The sequence below is a fragment of the Panthera uncia genome (assembly GCF_023721935.1).
Source record: "Panthera uncia isolate 11264 chromosome A1 unlocalized genomic scaffold, Puncia_PCG_1.0 HiC_scaffold_17, whole genome shotgun sequence".
Taxonomy (NCBI): Eukaryota; Metazoa; Chordata; class Mammalia; order Carnivora; family Felidae; genus Panthera; species Panthera uncia.
In genome coordinates, this window is record NW_026057577.1 from 54,630,145 (window position 1) to 54,639,134 (window position 8,990).

Consider the following 8,990-nt stretch of genomic DNA (forward strand, 5'->3'; position numbering starts at 1 on the left):
GCACAGAGCCCGACGCGGGGCTTGAACCCACGGACTGTGAGATCATGACCTGAGCCGAAGTCGGACGCTTAACAAACTGAGCCACCCAGGCGCCCCCCTAAGGGATTATTTTATTTAATTAATTAATTAATTAATTATTTTTAATTTTTTTTTTTACATTTATTTATTTTTGAGACAGAGACAGAGCATGAACAGGGGAGGGTCAGAGAAAGAGGGAGACACAGAATCTGAAACAGGCTCCAGGCTCTGAGCTGTCAGCACAGAGCCCGACGTGGGGCTCGAACTCACAGACCATGAGATCATGACCTGAGCCGAAGTCGGCCGCTCAACCGACTGAGCGACCCAGGCGCCCCAGGATTATTTTAAACAGTATGGGAAAACTGAAGTGACTGAAGTCATGACTGTTCGAGGCAGTGGCAAAAAGACAGGCTTTGGTTTTGAAACTTTTGATGCTCATGACTCTGTAGACCAGCGTGTCATTCAGAAGTACCATACTGTGAATGGCCACAACTGTGAAGTGAGGAAAGCCCTCGCTGAGCAAGAGATGGCTGGTGCTTCATCCAGCCAAAGAGGTCGAAGTGGTTTTGGAAACTTTGGTGGTGGATACGGTGGCAGTGGGGATGGCTATGATGGGTAATGATGGGAACAACCTTGGGGGTGGCGGGATTTACAGTGATTTTGGCAATTACCACAATCAATCTTCAAATTTTGGACCCACGAAAGGAGGAGATTTGGAGGCAAAAGCCCTGGCCCCTATGGTGGTGGAGGCCAATACTTTGCTAAACCACAAAACCAAGGTGGCTATAATGGTTCCAGCAGTAACAGTAGCTATGGCAGTGACAGAAGGTTTTAATTACTGCCAGGAAACAAAGCTTAGCAGGAGAGGAGGGCAAGAGAAGCGACAAGGACACTACAGGTTACAATAGATTTGTGAACTCAGCCCAGCACGGTGGTGGCAGGGCCTAGCTGCCACAAAGAAGACATGTTTTAGACAATACTCATGTGCATGGGCATAAATCTCGAGGACTGTATTTGTGACTAATTATGCTTCTTTTTTTTTTTTTAATGTTTAGTTTTGAGAGAGAGAGCAGGGGAGATACAGGGACAGAGGGGGACAGACGATCTGAAGTGGACTCTGCAGACAGCAGAGAGCCTGATGCGGGGCTCAAACTCATAGAGCCGTGAGATCATGACCTGAGCTGAAGTCGGACGCTTCACTGACTGAGCCACCCAGGCTCTCTTGTATTTGTGACTAATTGTAACAGGTTATTTTAGTTTCTGTTCTGTGGAAAGTGTAAAGCATTCCAACAAAGGTTTTTTAAATTTAAAAAATTTTTTATGTTAGAGAGAGAGAGCATGAGTCGGGGAGAGGGATAGAGGGAGAAGAGAGAGAGAAAGAGAGAGAGAGAATCTCAGGCAGCCTCCAGGCTCAGTGTGGAGCCCAATGTGGGGCTTGATCCTACAACACTGGGATCATGACCTGGTCTGAAATCAAGAGTCAGACGCTCAATCGACTGAGCCACCCAGGTGTCCCTCCAAGGAAGGGTTTTAATGTTTTTTTGGTTTTTTTTTTTTGCACCCATGCTGTTGATTGTTAAATAGTCTAATCATTACACTGAATAAATTGTGTCTTTTTAAAAATGTGCTGCGTAAAGTTAGTCTATTCTGAAGTCATCTTGGTAAACTACCCCAGTAAAGTTAGAATTCCTTCAGGGTGATGCCAGGGTCCATTCAAGATTTATTTGCAAACTTCTTGGGCACAGAAGCCATTGTCCCCATAAACCTTGGTGTAGTTGAACTGACAGTTAATGTGTCATGACCTGGAGTTCACCGTTAAAAGGGTCACCCAAGCCAAGTCCTGGAATTTATTTGGTTATTAATATAATCATTGGCACATCCTATGCAATATCTCTAAATTACAACATCAGATAGAAGTATAGATGAGATTAAAGCTTGTGTATCGTCCGTTATCACGTGTAATCCATAAACGATTTAATATTCTCTTGAAAAAAAGAAAAGAAATGGCAAATACAAAGCCCCTTTTGGTTAATGGTTTCCACAAGCGAGGTTAGGACAGCTGCCTGTCACTCCACTAAGCCTTCTCCCTGGGTGGGGACACGGGTCTCGGTTCTCCAATTCCGGGAGTAATCTGGAATGGCAGAAGCAGCTAGCTCTTTCTTTCCCTTGGATCAAAGGCAGTGAAGAGAATCTGAGTATAGAGAGGCCAGGAATCCTGTGAGGGAATCATTGTAGATGGTTCCTTCACATTTTTACGGAATGTCGTTCCTTTCATTCCTCTCCCTGGCTCTCTCATGTGTTTATCCACTCTGACCTTCCACAAAAGCACTGTCAGAAAAGGGCCAGACATTTGCTGCTGATTGTTTTCTAATTCTGGTTGGATCCCTAGTTGGCACTCAATGGGTTAGGGAATTTGAAAGATCAGGGAAATTCCCAAACTGGACAGAGTCTAGATGCTTACAAGACCCCCTTGGTCTTAGAGTGACAATGACATATATTCAGTAAATACTGATCGAATCTCTGTGTTGTTGCAAGGCTTTGCGTGTAGGGGATATAAACCTTTTCTGTTTTAGTGATGATTTTAGTCATATCATAATCAAACCCCTACATCTTCTAAGACAATATCTCTTTTCTTCTGTTTCTTGGTGACATCGTCTATTCTTGGCTTCCTGTAAGCCCCTTATCCAAAGCTGGGCTGAGAAGCTTTAGGGACATCTAAGTAGCCACCCCACTGCGGCATCTCTCACTTATCACATGGATGTAAGAACACAGAACTGGACACCCTGGGGGTCCCCGCCCCTGTCAAGGTGAATGCTGGGCCCTAGGAGATGGGTGGTGACAGATAAAAAGCACACACAGCATCTTGCCTGCAAGGGCTTCTGAGTGTCCTGAAAACACTTGGGTCTCATGATGCCCTTATTCTGTAAAAGGATCATTGCTGTGGTCAAATGACTTGGCCCGTTATCACTCGGCAACTCAGCAGCTACACCAGAAATAGAATGCTGCCCAGTGCTCCGGATTGCCCAGCAGATGCTTAAAACACGGTCAACTCCCAGGGCAGGAGAATGAAGTCATCCATGGAGTCCTTGCCCCCAGGGTAATACAAAAGCTCACCGGGCCCCTGAGGTCACAGTAGTTCTTGCAGCTTGGGCTGTGGCACCATTCCCCGCCGCTCCCCGCCCCCAACCCCACCTCAACTCAAAAAGTAACCCAAGAAAGCTGCTCGTAAGCAGCTAGCAGAGCAGGTGTGCATTTGCTCTGTCAGAGAGCAGAGTCAGTTCCGAGAGAGTGATCTAAACCGCAGCAGTGGGGGTGGGTGCTGGGCTCCCCAAAGCAAGCACTCGAGCTGCAGGGAGAAAACTGGAGATGCCCACCTCACAGTCTCGCCTACTCACTGAATGAGGAGGGAGCAGGGCCGCTGGCCTCACAGGGCACTTGGCCAGTTGCTGGCTGCAGCAGAGGCACAAAGCTGCAGAAGAGGGTGGGAGCTGAGATGCTCCCGCAGAAAAGGGTGGGATTAAGACTACCTGAGTTCAAATCCCAGGTCCGGTGCTTGCTACCATCTACACTACAGGTGGGACACTGGGCAATTTATTTTAGCACTTTCTGCCTCAGGTCCATCTGTGAAATGTGGGTCATAAGAACACCAACCTCATACGGTCCATTGTTAGGATTAACTGAGCTAATATGAGTAAAGTACTTAGTACCTGCATGTAATAGGCACCATGTAACTGTTTGCTGTCATATATTTACCAAAGGGCTGTTAGGTGCCCATTAAAGATGATGGTTATAAACAATGATGTGAAGGCAAATGTCTAGCAACCTGCTCTTTGAGGAAACAAAGCTCCCATTTGTAATGTTTGCTGATGTTCATGGCTTACGTAATCTCATAATGACTGACTTCAAGAACACAGAGCTAAGAAGAAGCGTTTTTAAGGCTTAAGAAGAGCTGTGAGCTCACGTGTCACAAGAGTTGCCACACCACTGGTTATGAAGCCCGAGTAATGACATGAAAGATGCTATGATATTTTATGGAAAGATAAGAATAAAATTTGAAATGGACAATGATTGCCAACTCTGTAAAAATCAAGTGTGTGCAGAGAAAAAAAAATGCAAGGAAATACATTAAATACTGGCAGGGATTGTTTTTAGAGTAGTGGGAAATAGTTAATTCTTTTATATATATACACATACATATATATATATATAACAAAAAATATATAAATAAACAAAATATATATATTTTGTTTGTTTTTCTTAAAGTGTTTATGCTAAAAACATTAAAAAAGCAAGCAGAATTAGCTAGCACACACATTTTTTTATTATGGGAAATTTCAAACATATAGAACAACAGTACAATTTACTCTAGGTTCTCGTTAACCAACAGTGATCAGTAACTTGTCAATTGTGTTTTATTTTAATTGAATAAAATTTCTTTCATTTATCCCAGAGATTATGTGACATATCCAATATATAATACAGGGCATTAAAAATATATGTGAACACAACACCATTATCGCATCTAGCAAAATGACTAATTCCTCAGTATCATCCCCAAATGGGAAAGATGTCTTTTACAGTGTGTTTCCTTGAATTGTGGCTCAAGCATGACATTGGGTTGTTATTCTTTTAGCTCCTTTCATTCATCCAATTATCTTTTCTTTTCATCTCTTTCGTGTCATGAGTTTATCGAAGACGCTGATAATTCCTGTAGAATGTCCTGCATTCTAGATCTGGCTGAAGGCTTCCTTATGGTTACTTGTATGTCTAATTCCTGTATATCCCAAAAACTGTTGGTTACATCTAGAGAGTGATTCAGACAGGAATCTGTCCTGGGTCGTGCAATGGACTTCTGAATTTATCATGTTAGCACACATGTAATGTCTGCTTGTGCCATTGTTAGGCTAAGATTGATCTGTGGATTTACAAGGGTAACACATTTTAAAAACTAAATTAAATCAGAAAATTGGGGTGCCTAGGTGGCTCTGTCGGTTGAACATCCGACTTCAGCTCAGGTCATGATCTCACTGTTCATGGGTTCGAGCCCCGGGTCGGACTCTGTGCTGACAGCTCAGAGCCTGGAGCCTGCTTCAGATTCTGTGGCTCCCTCTCTCTCTTCCCCTCCCCTGCTTGTCTCTGTCTCCGTCTCTGTCAAAAATAAACAAGCATTTTTTTTTTTAATAGGAGAATATAATCACAAGAATTCATTTACAGGATAAGGATAAGTAAGTACAAGGTCTCGATCACTCACGAGAAGGTGCCCTGTTATTTTCATGTCAAAATTTGCTGACAGAAGAGAGATACAGGCCCTTGACCCTGAGTTTCTCAGAAAGTTGGGAGGATATGACAATTTTAATATAGGCTTGGTGAATTCTTTGCAAATACACTAATTCATTTTCTGGTTTGAGGCCATCACAGAAACGCCAGGCACAGAATAAACCGATTAAAGCAAAACATTAGACAGGGTCCATCCTAAACCCCTTCAGCCCCACTGAGAGCTTCACTTCCCTCTTCTTGCCACTACAAGAGCCTTCTTGCCTTCCGACGTGGACTCCCTCTTCTAATTCAGCCCTTGAGCTGTTACTATCAGAGGGCTAAGGTGCACATCAGACCAGCTCAGTGTCCTGGTTAGACTTTTCCAGTAGTTTTCTGTGGCCTGCTAGAAAAACTGGAAACTCTGACTTGTCACTTAGGGACCTTCATGATCTGGCCTGGCCCACCCTGTCCACCTTCCCACCCAAACCTCTTTTTCTTCCTTCATCCAACTCACCTAACATAGTCATCTCCATGTCGTTCTCCAGATACCATGCTCCTTCACAACTCTGGGTCTTGGCTGTGATTAACCCCCTGCCTAAAATACCTTTCCTTTTGTCTGCCTGGCAGTTTTCCACCCATCCTTGAGACTCCTGTGCCAAGCCAATTTGACCTCCTTGGTCAAGCCAATTTGACCTCCTTGGTCTGGTCTGAATATCTTCTCTGTTTCCTCGGAGGTCCTCACGAGTACCTCAGCTTATCATCATTCTGTACCCATGGACTCTCCTGGGCCTGGCACACTGCAGGTGCTTAGCAAACATTTGTCGAATGAATTAATTTAAAATGAAGCACTGTTGAAAGAATGAGGAAAGTGCAGGGTGAATTTGCCATTGGCCAAACAGGTGCACCCAGAAGACTGCTGAGTCCTGAGTGACCACATTTGCAGCTAGGTTTGTCCTTATTGCTGTTTCCTCAACCTTAAAAAAAATTTTTTTTCAAATGTTTATTTATTTATTTTGAGAGAGAGTGCATGTGGGGGAGAGTCAGAGAGAGAGAGAGAGAGAGAGGGATACAGAGAATCGGAAGCAGGCTCCAGGCTCTGAGGTGACAGCCCCAAGCCCAACACGGGGCTCGAACTCACAAACTGTGAGATCATGACCTGACCCAAAGTCGGACGCTTAAAGGACTGAACCACCCAGGCACCCCTCTCCTCAACATTTTTGTCCCTTTAAGAGCTCAGGTTCAAATACAAGCTTCAGACCTCTGCAGCTGTGTGGCCTCAGGTACTTAGTGTTATCGTTTATTAAATGGAGATGATCATAGTATCAACCACCAAGTTTGTCTTGATGATTAAATGAGTTAATATACTTAAAGTGCACGGTAAGTTCTATTTAAATGCTTATTTTAAGGGGCGCCTGGGTGGCTCAGTCAGGTAAGCGGCCGACTTCGGCTCAGGTCACGATCTCGCGGTCCGTGAGTTCGAGCCCCGCGTCGGGCTCTGTGCCGACTGCTCAGAGCCTGGAGCCTGTTTCGGATTCTGTGTCTCCCTCTCTCTCTGACCCTCCCCCGTTCCTGCTCTGTCTCTCTCTGTCTCAAAAATAAATACACATTAAAAAATAAATAAATAAATGCTTATTTTAAGATTCCACGTTGGTCTCAACAGCTCTGCTTGGTGATTGGCTCTTCAAAGGCATAATTTGTGTCTGACTGAGTTTCCTTTTCCCCATAGCATTTGGCATAAACTGCTGGCAGATGAACAAACATTATAGAAGCAAGTGGGGAAACTGTTCAGAGTGGTAGTAAAGAGGATGGACTTTGAGGCCAGGCTGCCTGGTTCCACCCTCAGCACACATATTTAAGCCCTTGGAGCCTCTCTATCTCTTTATCTGCAAAGTGATGATAGTCAGGGGTCTGTTGACAGGGTTATATGAGATCATTTGTGTAAAGCCCTTGACACAGGGCCCGGCACATGGGAACCACTCAGCAAATATCAGTTGTTATTATTAAGTATTTTCCTTTCTGGGAGTATTTGCATTTTTGCGTGAACTAAATAGGGGACATATTTGGGGGCAAGTCAGCAATTTGGATCTACCCCAGTAATGAGTCCTCTTTGGTTATTTTTTTCATGCTAGAGTATTTGACTCTCACACCAATTCTGCTTGTACTTGCATAGATGAGGCAGTTGGAATCCTGCCTGTTCACCAGAATGAATGACTTCTATGTCTGTCGTTGGCTGTATTCAGTACAGCCCCTCCTACTAACTCAAAGTAAAAAATTTAGCAGTCAAACCATTTGGGTCCAAAAATGAAACCAATCCAGAGATCTCAGGATAAAAGTAGGTTTCCAGCAGCCCACTTTTGTCAGCCAGGATGTCAGAGTGGATGAGAACCCCCAAAGGTGTATGACTCCACAGCCAGGGCAGCTTGGGTGAAAAACCAGGCCCAAACGGACATTGAATCAAATTCAGGGATTGCATTAACAACTCAGCACTGCCCTTGAGCTGAACTGACTGTCCCTCTGGGAGTGCTCCTTAATGGGTTGCAAGAGCCACTTAGCAAACCAGAAGTGGGTACGTGGCCTGTGTTTCCACTTCCTCACGGGCTAAGGCCCTCAGGGAAATGGACAGTAGAGGGAGCTGAGTAGGGGTCAACCCACAATGGTTGTTGTATCCTACACATGCCATGTTTTCCTCCTGAAAGTTGATCTTGGAGATGTGAACATATCTTCCTTGCTTTTTAACCCAAGTTCAAACGTCCTTTTCATGTGACTTGTTAAAAGTACTTTTCTTTCTTGTATCTCACTCCTTACTAACTCCCATTGAATTATTAGTGCCCCAAAAAAGCCCTTATGATAAGCTATCAGACCACTCTAAAATATCTTCAGGCTGCCAAGTGAAGTTTCCTATACCTACACAATGTGTAGTGATTAAGGAGGAGCGGGGTTTTTGAGGAGGTGAGGTCTTTGCTATCATAAATAACAGCAGCTAGCATTGACTGAGCACTTACTATGTGCCAAAGATGTTCCTGCATTATCTCATGTAGTCTTACAGGACAGGGCTAGGTACCAGAATCAGCCCCATTTTCCACATGAGAAAACTGAGGAAGCAGAGTCAAAGCAATTGCCCAAGTTTGTAACTAACTAGCGAGTGACAAAACTACGTTTCAAACCAAGGGTGTCTGCCCCAAGGGCAGAGCTTCTAATCTGTAGTGTGTCCCACTCTTCTCTGTTCTCCACTTCCATAATTACCATATGCTGTGGTCCGAATGTTTGCGTTCCCCACAAATTCATATGTTGAAATCCTAACTCGCGAGGAGATGGTATTAGGAGGTTGGGCATTTAAGAGATGATGAGGTCATGACAAGGGGAGTTGCCATGACTGGGAACAGGGCCCTTATAAAAGAGACCCCACAAATCTCCCTAGCCCCTTCTGCCACGTGAGGACACAGCGAGAAGTCAGCAGTCTCACCCCAGCAGGGTCCCCCACCAGAACCTGACCATGCTGCATCCTGATCTCGGACTTCCAGCCTTCAGAACGGGGAGCAACACATTTCAGCTGTTTATAAGCCACCCAGTCTACGGTATATGGCTATTGCCGCCTGAACAGACTAAGACAGTACATATGTTTAGGATAAGATCGCAGGGTCTGGAGCTCACGATGAACATACACTGCCTCAGTTCCTTGAGGTCACAACCTTCTCCCCACTTGCCATTCATCCATT

General features: G+C 44.6%; 1 pseudogene; it reads left to right on the top strand.

Moving 5' to 3' along the window:
- LOC125935230 (heterogeneous nuclear ribonucleoprotein A1-like) overlaps window positions 1–637 on the top strand; it is a 1,168-nt pseudogene extending 531 nt beyond the window's left edge.
- The last annotated feature ends 8,353 nt before the right edge of the window (window positions 638–8,990 follow it).